The sequence below is a fragment of the Ambystoma mexicanum genome, chromosome 2p (genome assembly GCF_040938575.1).
Source record: "Ambystoma mexicanum isolate Mex_15411 chromosome 2p, UKY_AmexF1_1, whole genome shotgun sequence".
In the NCBI taxonomy this organism is placed as follows: domain Eukaryota; kingdom Metazoa; phylum Chordata; class Amphibia; order Caudata; family Ambystomatidae; genus Ambystoma; species Ambystoma mexicanum.
Genome location: NC_090923.1, coordinates 1,469,661,404 through 1,469,682,525, shown reverse-complemented (window position 1 = coordinate 1,469,682,525; position 21,122 = coordinate 1,469,661,404). Strand labels below are relative to the sequence as shown.

Sequence of the window (21,122 nt, the reverse complement as noted above, 5' to 3'; positions counted from 1 at the left end):
AGCCGTCAGGGTGGAGAAGGAGCCCTGTATGCAGCTCTTCCGGGCCCCCCCCCCCTCAGTTCACGCACCGGGTCAGGGCCTCCAGAAGTCCGTTCTCCCGCTGTAACGCTCACCTGATTCTCGCAGAGGTGCCGGTCTTGACTGGGCGACTACCGTATCTTCAAAGGTGATGTGTAGCACCCGGTTGGCTCTTTGGGCTGGACCTCTGTGCACTGTATGCCTGACGTGTAGAGTAAGATGTCTGCAGATAGAAAATATGGGGTTAATGAACTGGGGTTATTGGGGTGTCCCTATCTCTTTCCTCTTCTCCTCTCCTGTAGACCCCCAAAGGTTAACACTCTCACCTTAGGTAAGTGAATGCCGAGCTCTCCATCTGCCTCGGGGCAGGGTGCTGTAACCAGTTTCTTCACTGGATAGGTAGCGCAGGCCTCTTGACTTCAGAGGACTGCTGTCCGTCGTTTACTGCACGAACGGTAAGTTTCGAGTCATTCAAATGTCTTTAAAGTCTTTAGTAATGATGTCTCTTGTTTTGCAGGGTTCCGGCGATGGCGGATGACGGGCTGAAGTGAGTTGAAGATGGAGCCCGTGTGATGAATAGAAGCGCCTGGAAGCACGTAAGTAAGCGCTTGTTGCCTGCTTCACTATGCGCTCTAACTGTCTTTTTATTTTGCAGGTACGAGTTCGGAGCGGCTGCAGGGTGCCGGAATACCCACTGGATTAGATGTGGAAAGGAGTAATGGCACGTGAGTATTAAAGTTCCCCAATGTCTTTAAACACACCTTGTTTTGTCTTTCAGATGCGGGATGCAGCGCCGAAGGCCTCCGGAGCGTGCGAAGAGTTGGTAAACTTTTGTCTTTCAGATGCCGGAATGCAGTGTGAAGACCTCTGGAGCGCACTAAGAGTAGGTAAGCCTTTGCCTTTCAGATGCCGGAATGCTAACCTGTTCTTTCTTGTCTTTATAGGTGTTGCTGAAGACTGGATTCAGGATGGTAAGCCTTTGCCTTTCAGATGCCGGAATGCTAACCTGTTCTTTCTTGTCTTTATAGGTGTTGCTGAAGACTGGATTCAGGATGGTAAGCCTTTTTCCTTAGGCCCAGGACCGGATGCAGAAGACACGATGAGCGTTCTGCTGCAGAGGTTGCAGAATAACGCAAAGCAAGATTCATCCACCGGGTGTGGTTTAAATAGCCTCCTGTAGTGCTTAGGTGTCTCCTTCCACAGCCACGCCTAAGTAAGAAAAGAGTTCCTGGTAAGAAAAGAGTTCCTGCCTTCCAGAAGAGTTCCAGTGTTCTGAATCTAGGGAGTGGCTCCAGCCCCACCCAACAGGAAAAGTAGTTCCAAACAGAAGAGGATCAGAGGCTCAACTGGCAGGCAAGTAAGCAGCATGGTCTGCTGAAGGTAAGTCCACCCAAGCATTATGAGCCCGGCGCTTCCAGCGCTGGGACTGGGCATATTTATGAGCCTGGTGCCACTGGCGCCAGGACTGGGTCCAAAAGGTCCCAATTGGGACTGGTTGGCACTCGGAACCTGGGTTATGGATCTGCTTCCAAGGGAGTTGGGAAAACCCTGACCTTTTGGAAGCAGAGATCATGACAGTACCCCCCCTCAAGGCCCCTCCCAAACCGGGCTTCTCCGGTGGTTTTGGCTTGTCAGGAAATGTTCGGTGAAATCTTTTGATTAGGCGAGGAGCGTGGACATATTCAGCAGGTTCCCAGGATCTCTCTTGGGGGCCGTAGCCTTTCCAGTCAATTAGGTAGAATAGTTTAGATTTGGAGATCTTGGAGTCCAGAATGCTTTTGACTTCAAACTCGAGTTCTCCATCCACTAGGATAGGTTTTGGAGATTTGGTTAGTCGGGTTTGAGGTTGCACGGGTTTTAATAGAGAGACGTGGAAGACCGGATGTATCTTCATGTGCAGGGGCAAGTCCAACTTGACCGCTACTGGGTTTACTATGGTAGTGATGGAATAGGGACCAAGGTATCTTGGGTTGAATGTGCGTGGCCCTTTTAGAGATAGATATTTGGTGGATAACCAGACTTGATCCCCTACTTGATAGTGAGGGGCTTCCTTCCGATGTTGATCTGCTCCTTTCTTGTATTGTTCTTTAGCCCTTTGAAGGTGAGAAACAGCTTCCTTAAAGGCTTGGGTGATTGTAGAATGCAGGTAGTCTACTGCTGGTGTTTCAAGATCTTGGAGGGGATCCAACTCCGAGGTTCGAGGGTGACTGCCGTACAAAAGAAAAAACGGGGTTTTCCCAGTTCCCGAATGGACAGAGTTATTGTAGGCATACTCGGCTATCCAAAGGATATCTTTCCAAGTTTTTTCAGTTTGTTGCAGCATGCAGCGTAAATACTGTTCCAGAGTTTGATTGGTCCTCTCGGTTTGTCCGTCGGTCTGAGGGTGGTGACTGGTCGATAGTCTCACATCAATTTGAGCCGACCGACAGCAACTTCGCCAAAAATGAGAAATAAATTGACTACCTCGATCCGAAATTAGAACCGAAGGAAAACCGTGCAGTCGGACGATGTTTTCGAGAAATTCTCGGGCCAGAGTTGCTGCTGTTGGCAAGCCTTTGAGCGGAATGAAATGCGCCATCTTGGAGAATAAGTCCACGATTACTAGAATCGTATTGTATCCGGAGCATGGAGGTAGATCGGTGATGAAGTCCATAGAAAGCGTATGCCAAGGGCGAGGTGGGATGTCAATAGGGCGTAAGAGGCCTGCTGGTCTTTCCTTTTGACTCTTGTTTTGGGCGCATACTCCACAGGACATTATAAAGTCTCTGATATCTTTTTTCCAAGACGGCCACCAGAAGTAGCGCTTGATCTTTTCTGAGGTCTTGGCTATACCGGGATGACCTTCCATTAAAGAGTCGTGATAACAAGAGATTACTTTTTTCTGTAAATCTGTGCTGGGTAGGTATAATCGTTCTTGGAAATACAATAAGTTGTCCTTTACTGCAAAGTCCTTTCCCTGCAGATGCCAATTCTGTATGTCTGCTGGAGTTACAAGTTGCCTGGCTTTATCCTTAACTTCCTCTATGGATTCTGTGGCGATTACACCCAGAATTCTTTGTTCGGGAATGATTGGTACAGGTTTAGGGTTGACTAAGTGTTCTTCCACTCCCATCCGAGAAAGGGCATCGGCTTTACCGTTCTTTGTACCAGGTCGATAGGTAATTATGAAGTCAAACTCGGCAAAGAATAATGCCCAACGGAGTTGTCTAGAGGATTGGGCTTTTGCGGTCTTCAAATATTGCAGGTTTCGGTGATCCGTAATCACAGTAACGGTGTGTCGGGCCCCCAGCAGATAATGCCGCCAAGCCTTAAAGGCAGACTTGATAGCCAGAAGTTCCTTGTCAGTAATCGTGTAATTGATTTCAGGAGGCGAGAATTTGCGGGACCAAAATGCCACGGGATGCAACTGATTGGTTACCGGGTCCTTTTGTGATAGAACTGCCCCCATGGCAAGGCTTGAAGCATCAGTTTCCACGATGTAGGGGAGTTCGGGGCGAGGGTGTTTTAAGATTGGTGCAGAGATAAATTTAGTCTTCAAATCCTGGAAAGCTTGTTCCGCCTCGGTAGACCATTCAAAACGTTTGTTTTTCTTTAACAAGGCAGTGATGGGCTGGACTATTCGAGAGAATTCGGGGATAAACCTGCGGTAAAAGTTAGCGAAGCCTAACATGCTTTGCACACCTTTTACGGAGGATGGTGATGGCCATTTGAGAACTGCATCGACCTTCTTTGAATCCATACGCACTCCGCCAGGTGATAATATGAATCCCAAGAATTCAACTTCAGTCACGTTGAAAACACATTTTTCCAACTTAGCGAAAAGTTTGTGTTGACGCAATCTTTCGAGGACCATTTTCACGTGTTTCCGATGTTCAGATTCCGATGAAGAATAAACGAGGATGTCGTCAATGTAAACAACAACACATACATCTATGAGCTCTCTGAGGACATCGTTCATAAAATATTGAAAGGCGGCCGGGGCATTGCAAAGTCCGAAGGGCATGACCTGATATTCAAATAGCCCATACTTGGTGCGGAAGGCCGTCTTCCATTCATCGCCCTCTTTTACTCGTACCAAGTGGTAAGCTCCTCTAAGATCCAGCTTTGTATATATGCATGCTTTTCTGACTTGGTCCAGGAGTTCAGGGATCAAAGGTAACGGATATCTATTCTTAACGGTGATCTGGTTCAGGGAGCGATAATCGATACAAGTTCTAAGGTCTCCTTCCTTTTTTGGAACGAAGAACAAAGCTGAAGAAGCAGGGGACTTGGAAGGACGAATAAACCCATTTGCCAGGTATTGATCCAGGTATTGTCGAAGGTGAAGGTTCTCAGGCTCGGTGAGGGCATAAATTCTACTACAAGGAGGAGTAGATCCAGGTATCAGGTCTATCTGGCAGTCATAAGACCTATGAGGAGGTAGAGAGTTAGCCTGATCCTTCCGGAAAACATCTTGGTATTCTAGGTATTCGGGAGGTAACTGGGGAGTCTCTGAAGAAATTGCGGCCAGTGCAACACCAGGTGGAGGGTGACAAGCAGAGACACATTCTGGAAACTGGACCGTTCTTGCTCGCCAATCGATCAGAGGATTGTGTTTCTCTAACCAAGGTATTCCTAGAATAATCTGAAACTGAGGGGCCTTGATCACATCGAACACGATCTTCTCATTGTGTCCATCTTGACTTACTAGCGTCACCTCTTGAGTGGTATGCGTTACTGGCCCGGAGGCTATCTCCGTACCATCCACCGTAGTAATGACGTCCTTTACAGCCTTGGGACAAAGAGTTAGATTCATCCTCAAAACCATTTCATGATCCACATAATTGCCGATGGCACCGCTGTCGACGTAAGCTTCAATTGCATGTAATCGATCCGGATTATCAGGGCTAATGAGGACCATAGGTATCACGAAATGCGAGGTCACGGAACTGGTTTTCACGCTCGGCAAGAGGACCTCTATTCTTGTCGGGCGAGGTCGTTTCCCTGCTCAGAGTTTGTAACTTTGGTAACTGCAGCTCCTACTGCCTTCTTGGCAGGTTTCACCGGACAGTCTCGAAGAAAGTGCCCTGAGTTTCCGCAATATAGGCATAATTGCAACTGTTTCCTCCTTTCCCGCTCCCTTTGTGTTAGAGGACCTTTCAGACCCCCTATTTGCATGGGTTCCCCGGAGTCTACTCCTTTGGAAGGAGTTGGCGGTTTGGAAAATACTCGAGCATCAAACTTGGAACGATCGGCCTTCCTGTTCTGCAGCCTGTGATCTATTTGAACGACCAAGTCTATATAATCCGAACAGTCTTGTGGGGGATTCACTACTTGGGCTAAAACGTCTTTGAGCTCTCCACGTAGACCTCTATAAAACAGCGTAATCCTTTTGTCCTCAGGCCATTGAGTTTCCACTATTAGTCTATTGAAAGATGCAATATAAGCCAAAAGGTTGTGATTACCCTGTCGCAACGAAAGAAGCTCATTGTCCAAGGCCTGCCCCTGTGAATGTCTTGCGAACAGTTTTTCCATACTAAGCTGAAAGGCTTGAAAATCATGGAGAACCGGATCATCTTGATTAACTAGAGGGATCGACCAGTCTGCCGCATTGCCACTAAGGTACGAAAGTACAAAAGCTACTTTTGCTTGATCAGTTGGAAAGGCTGCTGGCCGGCATAAGAAGTGCAACCGGCACTGATTGATAAATACTGCAAACCTCTTTGGGTCACCAGAAAATCGTTCGGGCGGAGCCAGAGGTACATTCCCAGGTAGGTTGATCTGCACTGGATTCATAGAGGATGTTGAAGGAAGATTTGCCCCTGATGCGGGTAACGGGGTCTGTCCGGCTTGTGACTGTAGCACTTGTCTAGCAAGATTGTCTGTTCTCTCCTTGGAAATAATTAGTTCCCTTCTTAGAGCATTCGTTTCCTGACGAGCTGCATGCACTTCTGCCCTTAGTTCCCCAAGTAACCGGGCTAGGGGGTCAGTATCCGAGGTTTCCATAGCGCCTGGGCGAGAGTTTTGCGGTAGGCTTTGCGTTCTGTAACGCTCACCTGATTCTCGCAGAGGCGCCGGTCTTGACTGGGCGACTACCGTATCTTCAAAGGTGATGTGTAGCACCCGGTTGGCTTTTTGGGCTGGACCTCTGTGCACTGTATGCCTGACGTGTAGAGTAAGATGTCTGCAGATAGAAAATATGGGGTTAATGAACTGGGGTTATTGGGGTGTCCCTATCTCTTTCCTCTTCTCCTCTCCTGTAGACCCCCAAAGGTTAACGCTCTCACCTTAGGTAAGTGAATGCCGAGCTCTCCATCTGCCTCGGGGCAGGGTGCTGTAACCAGTTTCTTCACTGGATAGGTAGCGCAGGCCTCTTGACTTCAGAGGACTGCTGTCCGTCGTTTACTGCACGAACGGTAAGTTTCGAGTCATTCAAATGTCTTTAAAGTCTTTAGTAATGATGTCTCTTGTTTTGCAGGTTTCCGGCGATGGCGGATGACGGGCTGAAGTGAGTTGAAGATGGAGCCCGTGTGATGAATAGAAGCGCCTGGAAGCACGTAAGTAAGCGCTTGTTGCCTGCTTCACTATGCGCTCTAACTGTCTTTTTATTTTGCAGGTACGAGTTCGGAGCGGCTGCAGGGTGCCGGAATACCCACTGGATTAGATGTGGAAAGGAGTAATGGCACGTGAGTATTAAAGTTCCCCAATGTCTTTAAACGCACCTTGTTTTGTCTTTCAGATGCGGGATGCAGCGCCGAAGGCCTCCGGAGCGTGCGAAGAGTTGGTAAACTTTTGTCTTTCAGATGCCGGAATGCAGTGTGAAGACCTCTGGAGCGCACTAAGAGTAGGTAAGCCTTTGCCTTTCAGATGCCGGAATGCTAACCTGTTCTTTCTTGTCTTTATAGGTGTTGCTGAAGACTGGATTCAGGATAGTAAGCCTTTGCCTTTCAGATGCCGGAATGCTAACCTGTTCTTTCTTGTCTTTATAGGTGTTGCTGAAGACTGGATTCAGGATGGTAAGCCTTTTTCCTTAGGCCCAGGACCGGATGCAGAAGACACGATGAGCGTTCTGCTGCAGAGGTTGCAGAATAACGCAAAGCAAGATTCATCCACCGGGTGTGGTTTAAATAGCCTCCTGTAGTGCTTAGGTTCTCCTTCCACAGCCACGCCTAAGTAAGAAAAGAGTTCCTGGTAAGAAAAGAGTTCCTGCCTTCCAGAAGAGTTCCAGTGTTCTGAATCTAGGGAGTGGCTCCAGCCCCACCCAACAGGAAAAGTAGTTCCAAACAGAAGAGGATCAGAGGCTCAACTGGCAGGCAAGTAAGCAGCATGGTCTGCTGAAGGTAAGTCCACCCAAGCATTATGAGCCCGGCGCTTCCAGCGCTGGGACTGGGCATATGTATGAGCCTGGTGCCACTGGCGCCAGGACTGGGTCCAAAAGGTCCCAATTGGGACTGGTTGGCACTCGGAACCTGGGTTATGGATCTGCTTCCAAGGGAGTTGGGAAAACCCTGACCTTTTGGAAGCAGAGATCATGACAGTACCCCCCCTCAAGGCCCCTCCCAAACCGGGCTTCTCCGGGGGTTTTGGCTTGTCAGGAAATGTTCGGTGAAATCTTTTGATTAGGCGAGGAGCGTGGACATATTCAGCAGGTTCCCAGGATCTCTCTTGGGGGCCGTAGCCTTTCCAGTCAATTAGGTAAAATAGTTTAGATTTGGAGATCTTGGAGTCCAGAATGCTTTTGACTTCAAACTCGAGTTCTCCATCAACTAGGATAGGTCTTGGAGATTTAGGGTTTGAGGTTGCACGGGTTTTAATAGAGAGACGTGGAAGACCGGATGTATCTTCATGTGCGGAGGCAAGTCCAACTTGACCGCTACTGGGTTTACTATGGTAGTGATGGAATAGGGACCAAGGTATCTTGGGTTGAATGTGCGTGGCCCTTTTAGAGGTAGATATTTGGTGGATAACCAGACTTGATCCCCTACTTGATATTGAGGGGCTTCCTTCCGATGTTGATCTGCTCCTTTCTTGTATTGTTCTTTAGCCCTTTGAAGGTGAGAAACAGCTTCCTTAAAGGCTTGGGTGATTGTAGAATGCAGGTAGTGTACTGCTGGTGTTTCAAGATCTTGGAGGGGATCCAACTCCGAGGTTCGAGGGTGACTGCCGTACAAAAGAAAAAACAGGGTTTTCCCAGTTCCCGAATGGACAGAGTTATTGTAGGCATATTCGGCTATCCAAAGGATGTCTTTCCAAGTTTTTTCAGTTTGTTGCAGCATGCAGCGTAAATACTGCTCCAGAGTTTGATTGGTCCTCTCGGTTTGTCCGTCGGTCTGAGGGTGGTGACTGGTCGATAGTCTCACATCAATTTGAGCCGACCGACAGCAACTTCGCCAAAAATGAGATATAAATTAACTACCTCGATCCGAAATTAGAACCGAAGGAAAACCGTGCAGTCGGACGATGTTTTCGAGAAATTCTCGGGCCAGAGTTGCTGCTGTTGGCAAGCCTTTGAGCAGAATGAAATGCGCCATCTTGGAGAATAAGTCCACGATTACTAGAATCGTATTGTATCTGGAGCATGGAGGTAGATCGGTGATGAAGTCCATAGAAAGCGTATGCCAAGGGCGAGGTGGGATGTCAATAGGGCGTAAGAGGCATGCTGGTCTTTCCTTTTGACTCTTGTTTTGGGCGCATACTCCACAGGACATTATAAAGTCTCTGATATCTTTTTTCCAAGACGGCCACCAGAAGTAGCGCTTGATCTTTTCTGAGGTCTTGGCTATACCGGGATGTCCTTCCATTAAAGAATCGTGATAACAAGAGATGACTTTTTTCTGTAAATCTGTGCTGGGTAGGTATAATCATTCTTGGAAATACAATAAGTTGTCCTTTACTGCAAAGTCCTTTCCCTACAGATGCCAATTCTGTATGTCTGCTGGAGTTACAAGTTGCCTGGCTTTATCCTTAACTTCCTCTATGGATTGTGTGGCGATTACACCCAGAATTCTTTGTTCGGGAATGTTTGGTACAGGTTTAGGGTTGATCAAGTGTTCTTCCACTCCCATCCGAGAAAGGGCATCAGCTTTACCGTTTTTTGTACCAGGTCGATAGGTAATTATGAAGTCAAACTCGGCAAAGAATAATGCCCAACGGAGTTGTCTAGAGGATTGGGCTTTTGCGGTTTTCAAATATTGCAGGTTTCGGTGATCCGTAATCACAGTAACGGTGTGTCGGGCCCCCAGCAGATAATGCCGCCAAGCCTTAAAGGCAGACTTGATAGCCAGAAGTTCCTTGTCAGTAATCGTGTAATTGATTTCAGGAGGCGAGAATTTGCGGGACCAAAATGCCACGGGATGCAACTGATTGGTTACCGGGTCCTTTTGTGATAGAACTGCCCCCATGGCAAGGCTTGAAGCATCAGTTTCCACGATGTAGGGGAGTTCGGGGCGAGGGTGTTTTAAGATTGGTGCAGAGATAAATTTAGTCTTCAAATCCTGGAAAGCTTGTTCCGCCTCGGTAGACCATTCAAAACGTTTGTTTTTCTTTAACAAGGCAGTGATGGGCTGGACTATTCGAGAGAATTCGGGGATAAACCTGTGGTAAAAGTTAGCGAAGCCTAACATGCTTTGCACACCTTTTACGGAGGATGGTGATGGCCATTTGAGAACTGCATCGACCTTCTTTGAATCCATACGCACTCCGCCAGGTGATAATATGAATCCCAAGAATTCAACTTCAGTCACGTTAAAAACACATTTTTCCAACTTAGCGAAAAGTTTGTGTTGACGCAATCTTTCGAGGACCATTTTCACGTGTTTCCGATGTTCAGATTCCGATGAAGAATAAACGAGGATGTCGTCAATGTAAACAACAACACACACATCTATGAGCTCTCTGAGGACATCGTTCATAAAATATTGAAAGGCGGCCGGGGCATTGCAAAGTCCGAAGGGCATAACCTGATATTCAAATAGCCCATACTTGGTGCGGAAGGCCGTCTTCCATTCATCGCCCTCTTTTACTCGTACCAAGTGGTAAGCTCCTCTAAGATCCAGCTTTGTATATATGCATGCTTTTCTGACTTGGTCCAGGAGTTCAGGGATCAAAGGTAACGGATATCTATTCTTAACGGTGATCTGGTTCAGGGAGCGATAATCTATACAAGTTCTAAGGTCTCCTTCCTTTTTTGGAACGAAGAACAAAGCTGAAGAAGCAGGGGACTTGGAAGGACGAATAAACCCATTTGCCAGGTATTGATCCAGGTATTGTCGAAGGTGAAGGTTCTCAGGCTCGGTGAGGGCATAAATTCTACTACAAGGAGGAGTAGATCCAGGTATCAGGTCTATCTGGCAGTCATAAGACCTATGAGGAGGTAGAGAGTTAGCCTGATCCTTCCGGAAAACATCTTGGTATTCTAGGCATTCGGGAGGTAACTGGGGAGTCTCTGAAGAAATTGCTGCCAGTGCAACACCAGGTGGAGGGTGACAAGTAGAGACACATTCTGGAAACTGGACCGTTCTTGCTCGCCAATCGATCAAAGGTTTGTGTTTCTCTAACCAAGGTATTCCTAGAATAATCTGAAACTGAGGGGCCTTGATCACATCGAACACGATCTTCTCATGGTGTCCATCTTGACTTACTAGCGTCACTTCTTGAGTGGTATGCGTTACTGGCCCGGAGGCTATCTCCGTACCATTCACCGTAGTAATGACGTCCTTTACAGCCTTGGGACAAAGAGTTAGATTCATCCTCAAAAACATTTCATGATCCACATAATTGCCGATGGCCCCGCTGTCGACGTAAGCTTCAATTGCATGTAATCGATCCGGATTATCAGGGCTAATGAGGACCATAGGTATCACGAAATGCGAGGTCACGGAACTGGTTTTCACGCTCGGCAAGAGGACCTCTATTCTTGTCGGGCGAGGTCGTTTCCCTGCTCAGAGTTTGTAACTTTGGTAACTGCAGCTCCTACTGCCTTCTTGGCAGGTTTCACCGGACAGTCTCGAAGAAAATGCCCTGAGTTTCCGCAATAGAGGCATAATTGCAACTGTTTTCGCCTTTCCCGCTCCTTTTGTGTTAGAGGACCTTTCAGACCCCCTATTTGCATGGGTTCCCCGGAGTCTACTCCTTTGGAAGGAGTTGGCGGTTTGGAAAATACTCGAGCATCAAACTTGGAACGATCGGCCTTCCTGTTCTGCAGTCTGTGATCTATTTGAACGACTAAGTCTATATAGTCCGAACAATCTTGTGGGGGATTCACTACTTGGGCTAACACATCTTTGAGCTCTCCACGTAGACCACTATAAAACAGCATAATCCTTTTGTCCTCAGGCCATTCAGTTTCCACTATCAGTCTGTTGAAAGACGCAATATAAGCCAAAAGGTCTTGATTACCTTGTCGCAACGAAAGAAGCTCATTGTCCAAGGCCTGCCCCTGTGAATGTCTTGCGAACAGTTTTTCCATACTGAGCTGAAAAGCTTGAAAATCATGGAGGACCGGATCATCTTGATTTACTAGAGGGATCGACCAGTCTGCCGCATTGCCACTAAGGTACGAAAGCACGAAAGCTACTTTAGCTTGATCAGTTGGAAAGGCTGCTGGCCGGCATAAGAAATGCAACCGGCACTGATTGATAAATACTGCAAACCTCTTTGGGTCACCAGAAAATCGTTCGGGCGGAGCCAGAGGTACATTCCCAGGTAGGTTGATCTGCACTGGATTCATAGAGGATGTAGAAGGAAGATTTCCCCCAGATGCGGGTAACGGGGTCTGTCCGGCTTGTGACTGTAGTAATTGTCTAGCGAGATCATCTGTTCGCTCCTTGGAAATAATCAGTTCCCTTCTTAGAGCGTTCGTTTCCTGACGGGCTGCATGCACTTCTGCCCTTAGTTCCCCAAGTAACTGGGCTAGTTGGTCGGTATCTGAGGTTTCCATAGCGCCTGGACGGGAGTTTTGTGGTAGGCTTTGCGTTCTGTAACGCTCACCTGATTCCCGTAGAGGCGCCGGTCTTGACTGGGCGTATACCGTGTCTTCAAAGGTGATGTGTAACACACGGCTGGCTCTTTGGGCTGGACCTCTGTGCACTGTATGTCTGACTCAAAGGGTAAGATGTCTGCAGATAGAAAATATGGGATTAATGAACTGGGTTATTGAATGTCTCTCTCTTCTTCCCTTTCTCTTCTCCTGTAGAACCCCGAAGGTTAACGCTTTCACCTTAGGTAAGTGAATGCCGTGCTCTCCATCTGCCTCGGGGCAGGGTGCTGTAACCAGTTTCTTCACTGGATAAGGGGAGCAGGCCTCTTGACTTCAGAGGACTGCTGTCCGTCGTTTACTGCACGAACGGTAAGTTTCGAGTAATTCTAATGTCTTTAAAGTCTTTAGTAATGATGTCTCTTGTTTTGCAGGGTTCCGGCGATGGTGGATGACGGGCTGAAGTGAGTTGAAGATGGAGCCCGTGTGATGAATAGAAGTGCCTGGAAGCACGTAAGTAAGCGCTTGTTGCCTGCTTCACGATGCGCTCTAACTGTCTTTTTATTTTGCAGGTACAAGTTCGGAGCGGCTGCAGGGTGCCGGAATACCCACTAGGTTAGATGTGAAAAGGAGTAATGGCACGTGAGTATTAAAGTTCCCCAATGTCTTTAAACGCACCTTGTTTTGTCTTTCAGATGCGGGATGCAGCGCCGAAGGCCTCTGGAGCGTGCGAAGAGTTGGTAAGTTTATGTCTTTCAGATGCCGGAATGCAGTGTGAAGACCTCCGGAGCACACGAAGAGTAGGTAAGCCTTTGTCTTTCAGATGTCGGAATGCAGCGCGAGGCGTTGGTGACAGCCGATGGACCAGGTAAGTGAAGAGCTGTCACTGAAGACCGTAATGCTAACCTGTTCTTTCTTGTCTTTATAGGTGTTGCTGAAGACTGGATTCAGGATGGTAAGCCTTTTTCCTTAGGCCCAGGATCAGATGCAGAAGACACGAGAGGATGCAGAATAACGCAAAGCAAGATTCATCCATCGGGTGTGGTTTAAATAGCCTCCTGTAGTGCTTAGGTGTCTCCTTCCACAGCCACGCCTAGGTAAGAAAACAGTTCCTGCTTTCCAGAAGAGTTCCAGTGTTCTGAACCTAGGGAGTGGCTCCTGCCCCACCCAACAGGAAAAGTAGTTGCAAACAGAAGAGGATCAGAGGCTCAACTGGCAGGCAAGTAAGCAGCATGGTCTGCTGCAGGTAAGTCCACCCAAGCATTATGAGCCCGGCGCTTCCAGCGCTGGGACTGGGCATATTTATGAGCCTGGTGCCACTGGCGCCAGGACTGGGTCCAAAAGGTCCCAATTGGGACTGGTTGGCACTCGGAACCTGGGTTATGGATCTGCTTCCAAGGGAGTTGGGAAAACCCTGACCTTTTGGAAGCAGAGATCATGACAGCACTTGTGGGAGACTGTGCTCTGCTTGCTTAGAGTGTCCGCTGCCGTGTTCTCTTCTCTGGCTAGGTGAACTGCTGATAGGGAGATTCCTTCTTGAATTGTCTAGAACCAGAGCTGCATCACCTCTCTTCACAGTGGAAGTAAACCTACGCCTCCTCTTGTGGAGGTAGTACATGGCCACTGTGTTGTCCGTCATTATCAGGACATTCTTTCCCCGTACAGATGGCAGAAAGACTTTCAGTGCTAGTCCGATAGCCCTCAGCTCCAAAAGATTGATGTGTAGTTTGGACTCTGATGGAGACCAATGACCGCTGATTGTCAGATTGTTGGCGTGGGCTCCCCAGCCCGTAAGAGAGGCGTCTGTCACTACTGTCATCTCCGGCCATGGTTGCCAAAAGGGTTCTCCTTTCAGGATATTGTCCTTGCAGGCACACCACAGGAGGTCCTGTGCGACTCTTTTCGGAACCTGAAGAAGGTTGGTTATCGTGGCTGAGAATTGGGACCACTGTATCCTAAGAGCCCATTGGAGGGATCTCATTCTCAGGCGAGCCTCTGGCACATGGAAAATGCAGGATGCCATGGGACCGAGCAACCTTAGAAAGTCAAAAGCCGGGAGATACTGGGCATTCTGGAATTTGGTGACCATCTGCAGAATGTGCTGAGCCCTCACCTCAGTGGTGAGGCTTTTCCCAAGGATGCATCCAAGACCGCTCTGATAAACTGGAGTTTTTGAGATGGTATCATGTGGGACGGTTATAGTCATAATGTCTAAAAACAATGTCGAAAGTCAAAAAGTCGAAAATATAATGTCGAAAAAAAAAATTGAATGTCTTTTTTACTTTGTTTTTTGTTCGAAATGGGGGGTTCTCGCCAAACCCCCTTTTTTTATTTTATTTTCTGTTTTAACCTTTTTCTTTACATGCGGAACCCAAAAAAAACATACAAATAAAAAAATAAAGCATTCAAATTTTTTTCTTTCGACATTATGTTTTCGACTTTTTTGTAATTCGACATTATTTTTTCCACATTATGACTGCACACCATGTGGGACTTCTTGTAATTGAGGGAGAAGGCCAGTCTGTGGAGAGAGTGGCAGGTGATGCTGAGATGTTCCAGGGCTTGTTCGGGAGAACGTCCCCCGATCAGTCAATCATCCAGGTAGGGATGGACGTGAAGCCCCCCTCTCCTGAAATACGCTGCCACCACCACCATCAACTTGGTGAAAAACCTCAGGGCGGAGGTCAGCCCGAATGGCAGAACTCGAAACTGATCATGAGAACCGCTAACAGCGAACCTCAGGTACTTTCTGTGCTTGGCTGGATCTGCACATGAAAGTAAGCATGCTGAAGGTCCAATGACACCATCAAATCCTGGAGCTGGAGGGTCTGAAGGATCTGAGAAAGTGTAACCATCTTGAACTTGTCTTTCATGAGGAACTTTTTCAAGCATGTCAAGTCCTAGATGGTCTCAATCCTCCATCCTTCTTGGGGATTAGAAAATAAGGAGAGTACCACCCACCCTTTGTTCCTTTCCATCACAGGTACTGGTTCTATAGCAAATTTCTCTAGCAGGCTCAAAATGTCCTGCACAAGGAACAGATCTGAAACCTTGAAAGAGTGGCTTCCCCAGTGGATGGTCCTGAGGCCTTTTTAGAAAGGTGAGGCAGTTACCCTGGGCTACTGTTTCCAATGCCCATGCATCTGAAGTAATGCCACGCTATTCTTGCAGATGCAGTGAGAGTCTGCTTCCCACCAGGTTCTTGTGGGCTAAAGTCTCAGAGAGGTTTTGAGGCGGCTGAAACAGCAGCTGATGGTAAAGTAGCCGTTGCTTGGGCAGGCTTTGCACCTCTACCTCGTCCACCATGAAGGAATATTCTCTTGTTAGTGACATTTTATTTGTATCGCACTCGTACACACGTTTTTCAGAGTGCAACAAGGTAAGGGAGGGGAATAACGGAGAACAAAACAACTATCTTAGTAGGCCCAGTGACATTGAGAATGCGCAAGTGCATGGGAGGGGGAAAAGGGAAAAGGGCATGGGAGGTGGGGAGAAGTAAAAAGTGCTGAGCAAAGGAATAAAAATTTTTTAAAAAATAATAAAAAGCAACAAACAGTGGCAGTGCAGCAGCAAGTGGCAAGTGCTAGGTTTAAGGCAACAGACAGGGTGTGTCTGATAAGTGCAGAAAAAGGGGGCGGACTGTAGGTTACAGATACAGACCCCAGTGCAAGGGATTGCCAAGAGGCAGTGCGGGTGGGTGGCAGGGTGAGCAGGCACCTGGGCCCTAGAGTCAGAGGTTAACCAGGTGCACGATGCCGAGACAGAACAGATCAGCAGGGAAGAGGAGGAGCGAAGGCAGAAGCAACAAGGAAGGTTTTGAGGTGCTTCCGGAACCGGAGATGGTTTTCCTCAAGTGTCAGAGTGGCAGGGGGGCTGTTCCAGACAGAGGCTCCAGACAGCTAGTCCTCTCGCACTTCCAACTGAGGAGTAGAAACAAAAGGACTTACCCCTCCAAGATGATCCACTGGTATGAGAGGGTTGAGGCTATCTGATAGCAGCGCCAAGGGACTTGGCCGCTGCCTTTGAGGTCTGCAGCTTCTCCAGGCCTTCATCAGCCTTGCAGCCAAACACCTGGGTGCTGTCAAAGGGCATATCGAGGAGCCTGGACTGCACGTCCGGTGCGAAACCTGACTTCCTCAACCACACAAATATGCATATTACTCTGCTTGCCACCATGGCTCTGCTGATGCTATCAGCTGAGTCCAATCCTGACTGCAGAGACTCGCACATTGCCTCCTTGCCATCTCTTACAATGATCAGGAAGCCATCTCTCTCTTCCCCTTCGGGAATATGGTCAGCCGCCATAGCTACTCAGTTCCATAGGGTCGATGTGAATTTTGCTAATGCACAACAAGTGGAATTTGCAGACTTGAGTGCAATGCTTCCTGAAGAAAATACTTTTCTTGCCCGAGCGTCGAAACGCTTATCATCCCTATCAAGTGGGATGATAGGTTATGAAGTCTGTTTCGAGGTGGACATTGCTGCTTGAACAACTAGGCTTTCAGGTGTAGGATGTTTGGACAGGTAGCAAGGGTAGTTACCGAATGGTCTATACTTTCTGGTGAGATTCTTGTTCACCACAGGGTTCGTCTTTGGAACCTCCTAATTTGCTATGACCCTTTTCTGTAGAGCTACATGAAAAGGAAATAAGGGATCCTTTTGTGGATCTTTACCCAAAATATATGTTAGGTCGTCCTGGTTAAATGGTGGAGGAGGCCTGCTCCCTCCCATGAAGTCAATTTCTCTAGTCATTAGATGCCTATAGGAAGAATAAGCATGGTCTGCCGGGTCTGGCTTGCCAAACTCCATCGCAGGTGAAGTGTCGACCCCACTAGCACACTGAAAATTCTAATAACCCTGGATTCTTGTGAAATTAGGCTTTCTGTGATGATAGGTGTGCTTAAATCCAATCCAAATGGTGGTGCATCTGGATGTGAGGGCTCGTATTCCTCATAAATTGAGGTAAAGACTTAAAGAAATCTTTCTTTGGTAGAGGCTTATAAGATTTTTGAATTTCTTTTGGTTTGGTGGGTAAAGGAGTAGATGGCTTCGACAAAGGCGTCAATGACCTAGACACTAACGTTGTTGACGACTTTCACATCGACGTCTTCAGTGTCTTTTCCTTTGATAGAGCACTAGAAGGACTTGAACTTCGACTCGAAAGAGTCTTTGATGATTTCTCATTGTGTCGAGATCTCGAAGTATCTCGAGGGGTCTCCAACTTACGTTCCAGGCTTGACGGTGCTCGGAATGTAGTCTTTGGTCTTTCCAGGTCTGCCTTATGCAACTCGACAGGAGCATGACATACCTTTTCCTTCGAGGGGGCTAGGGCCTCTCTCTCGAAGAGTTTCATAATTTTCTGTCTGCAGCTATCCCACTCAGCCAAAGGTAGACATTTAGTAGGACAGGCTAAACTTCTCCCCGGTGAAGAATCAGACTAACTCAAAGAGGGCGCCTTGTAATGCCTTTTCTTCAACTTCCTCGAAGATGATGAGGAATGGTGGGACCCGCTCCTGGAGAGTGATAGTTTCTTTGATCGCTTTGTACCAGGTGTATCATCTCTGGAAAAGTCGGTCGAGCTTTTTCTCGATGGAGTCATAGAAGGGGATTTAATAGGGGTCCTACCCACGGCTAGTTTCCCTTTACGCTCTTTCAGAGCCTTACCAGTCATCTACTGACATGATTGACAGCCCGCTGTTTCATGTTCGGCGCCAAGGCACCACAGACGTCCCTGATGGAGGTCCATGAGGGACATCTTGGCACCACAGTTGTAGCACTTCTTGAACCCGGTCTTCGGGGTTGAAGAAGCTGAAGACGAGGCCATTGCTCGAGCAAAGTTTTCTCACAAAAACTGAAGCGCAATGTATTTCTCGAATCGAATGCGGTCATTGAAAAACAGAACTGAAGCAAAAGTGGGCTGCGCGTGCCATATATACCGACGATGGGGTAGACTGCGAGACGCAGGCCCCCGAGGACATCGAGCTGACCGCATCAACGCAAAGTGGCCTCTGCCAAATTCTTTTTTCTGAAGCAGGTGAAGGATATATCATAAGATGAAGAATACGTGAAAGGACGCAATCCATTCCAATGGAAGACCAATGAGTAAAGTACAGTGTGAGAAAGGCTAAGGCATAGTCAGCAAGAATAGGAAGATGTGTTCCTCTCCCAACAAACTCCTTGAACTGTCCCACTGCTTGTCTGGAATGCTGTCAAGCATTAGCTTTTGTTGTTCGGGATCCCCAGAATCCCTGCAACTACCTTTCACCAACTTCCACAATACCCAATGGAGCAGGGAAGGAATTCCTCTTTGAATTCCATGGATTGGGATTTGCACTCCAGAACTGAAGGACCAGACAACCACAAATGGAGGGAAAGACACTTACAAGAAGAAGACCATCCTGACTGTTTCGTTTTTCTGATTACATTTACTTTTGCTTGGGAAGTTCCCCATTAGCTTTTAGTTAGCACACTATACATAGTTTGTTCAGAGGTGTATTAAGGACTAAGCGGTTTTGCAGTCCTTCTTGGTCCTCCACTGCCCACTAAGTGACAGAACGAGCGGTTCTAATAAGTGGTAATCCCTGCATCCGCAGGCAAAACCAGGATTTACAGTCCCTGGCCCTCCTTTCTGCCCTCTTCTTCAGCTTGAACCGATGAGCCATGCTTCTGGTACTTCAACTCTCAGTATTGCACACATGGATATTATTAAAAGTAGAAGTACTAGTAGCACTGGCAGTAGCAGTATATAGAGACTCTCCAATGTTGATAATTTTGTAGTCAAACTACACAGTTATAAAAAGTAGTGTGTCTGCAGATTGGAGGTGCCAACTTTGAAAGACAATTTACTCCACAGACTGCAGTCATCCCAAAAAACATCAGATTCAGTTTTGGAGATGATTAGGTCAAGAGGTGTTGTTGCAAAGTAGACAGTAATCTGTTCAGTGTGAATGATGTTAGTTCCTTATGGCATTTTGTCTGATCCTTTCTGATATTACTTGCAAGGAACCACTTAGGAAATTATGCTGCAGCAATATAATAATTTGATTAATTGAAAATGCATGGTTATGCTGGCATTTGGTCTTCATTTAAGTAAACAGCTGTTTGATTTATGCTTTATGGTATAGTACCTACATACAAAGTTCTGGGGTTAAAACTGTGCACACACTGTTGTTTGTAGAGCCCACTTATGGCGTATCCTCACTTGGATTAAATAAATGGTTCTAAATTCAATTGGAGGTAGCACATAAAATAAATATCAACTAAGATTATAACATGGTTTTAGGCAACATAATATGCATAATGTGAGAAGTCTAAAGGTGTCTCACTTACTAGTCCCTGGGGATCTGTCATCCAGGTGGCCAGGTAATGGCCATCGCTATTGGACCGGAGAGTGGAAGTGGGACACTGAAGGTTGAGACGCGGTATCCCTTTCCTTTTGACACCTTTTCCCCATCCTGTACAGTAGGATACTCAGAAACTTTAACCCCCCCTCTTTCCAACACAGACACTTTCTCGCCCCGTGAGCAACAACAGAGTAATATCAGAGCCTTTTACATGACATGTCCCAACACAAGGGTCAGGCAGAGTCAGGCAATTGCCGACAACTACAAACACCTGACTGCCCTTTCCCTACACCACTGGGATAAAAGGCGGAGCACAAGAGTATACTCGGAGCAGGCTGAATGCACAAGGAAGCAGCTATTCCAGGACAGCAGTTCAAATGGAGGAGAAAGGCTGCGAGACCTGAAATGACGTCAAGGAGGGAGCTGCCCTTGCCCTTTGCAACCCAGACCCGCAAAGCCTCAGACCAAAGAAACATAAAACCGGGAATCGCAGCTGGCGAATTGTGTGACGGATGACAGCGGTACAGGGCACTCTCCTGTACTGATAGCCAGGGCACAGAGACACGGTTGCCATCATGGTACCGTTCTTGACTCCAGCGGCGAAAGAAACGCCAACGAGTTCAGCACAGCCGGTGAGTCAGAGGAAATTGGTAGCGGGCCGGACTGTGTTAGACTGAAGGTTTCAGTGGCAACATTAAGAAGATTAAGAGACAGAGTTCTTTGAGAACGAACTTGGTACCAGAGATAGAGTGGTCCGGTGCCACGTGGGCTCTCATTTGAAGGCCTCTGGCTGGTACCCCTCTCCTGAACAAAGAAGGTATTGAATGGCAAAATAGTGAAAGTACAAATACCAACAGGCTATAGAGAAGGCCGGCATGAAGTGTCAAGGTGGTCATACAAGGGTAAAGCCAAGCCCCTTGTAAAATCAAAAGCACTTGACACGTTGTGGAAAGTGTGAACCTGACTAAGGGAATTGTGAGACAGGTGTTTGCACCCAGCGGAGGAGAATGCTGTGTGAACTGTTTGTTGTAAATAAACACGTCCTTGCCATAGGCTAACAAAGTGACCCAGCGAGACGTAATCGCCCTTCGGAAGTCTTTGTGTTAAAAGTGGCAAGTGCTGTGGAAGTTCTGACCCCGGAAGAGGGGGATCTAACAAAAAGTGGTTGTTTAAAAAGACATTGAGACTTTTGAATATTACGAATAAGGAACTTGATTCAAAGAAGATAGTGAACCTGACTGAGGGACGTCAATAGAAGAGTGTAAAGAAGCTAACGGAACAACATTGTGACAACAAGTATGAACCCGACTGAGGGATGTTCACAGCGAATGGTTGGTCTGAGCCCGATTGAGAGAGGCTAACAATTAAGAGGAGGATCGGAGCCCGGCTGAGGCGAATCCAAGGGTGAAGAGTAATCACCCTACGTGAAGGTTATCAGAAAGAACTTTTGGTTTTGTTATTTTTGACATATCAGGCCCTCTGAAGCAAGAGACTTGCATGAGGAGAGACTTGGGCACAGAAGGCCCTGATATAGAGGAATTGAACTGTGAGCGTGTGCCCAGAGTGTACTGTGCTCAAGAGTCCCGCCTTGTCACGTGCTAAAAACGTGGGGAAGGGAGACCCCAGCCATGACATCCTGACTTATAATTTTGTGAACACTTTTTTCTTTTCTTGTGAACATTATCCCACACTATTTTGTAGCATAGCAGTAAGGATTGGCAATAGGTTTTCTTATTATAGGCTCTTTTTATTTGACTAGGCGCCACTAGGACTGCCTTCTTTATTATTTGATGGTCGTAGCTTGCTCC

The 21,122-nt window shown here is 47.3% G+C and overlaps 1 protein-coding gene across 6 annotated transcripts in view; it reads right to left on the bottom strand.

The window, feature by feature from the left end:
* The window catches only part of LOC138567633 (zinc finger protein 10-like), a 688,866-nt gene that overhangs the window by 266,255 nt on the left and 401,489 nt on the right, over positions 1-21,122 (bottom strand). The window lies entirely within an intron of this gene.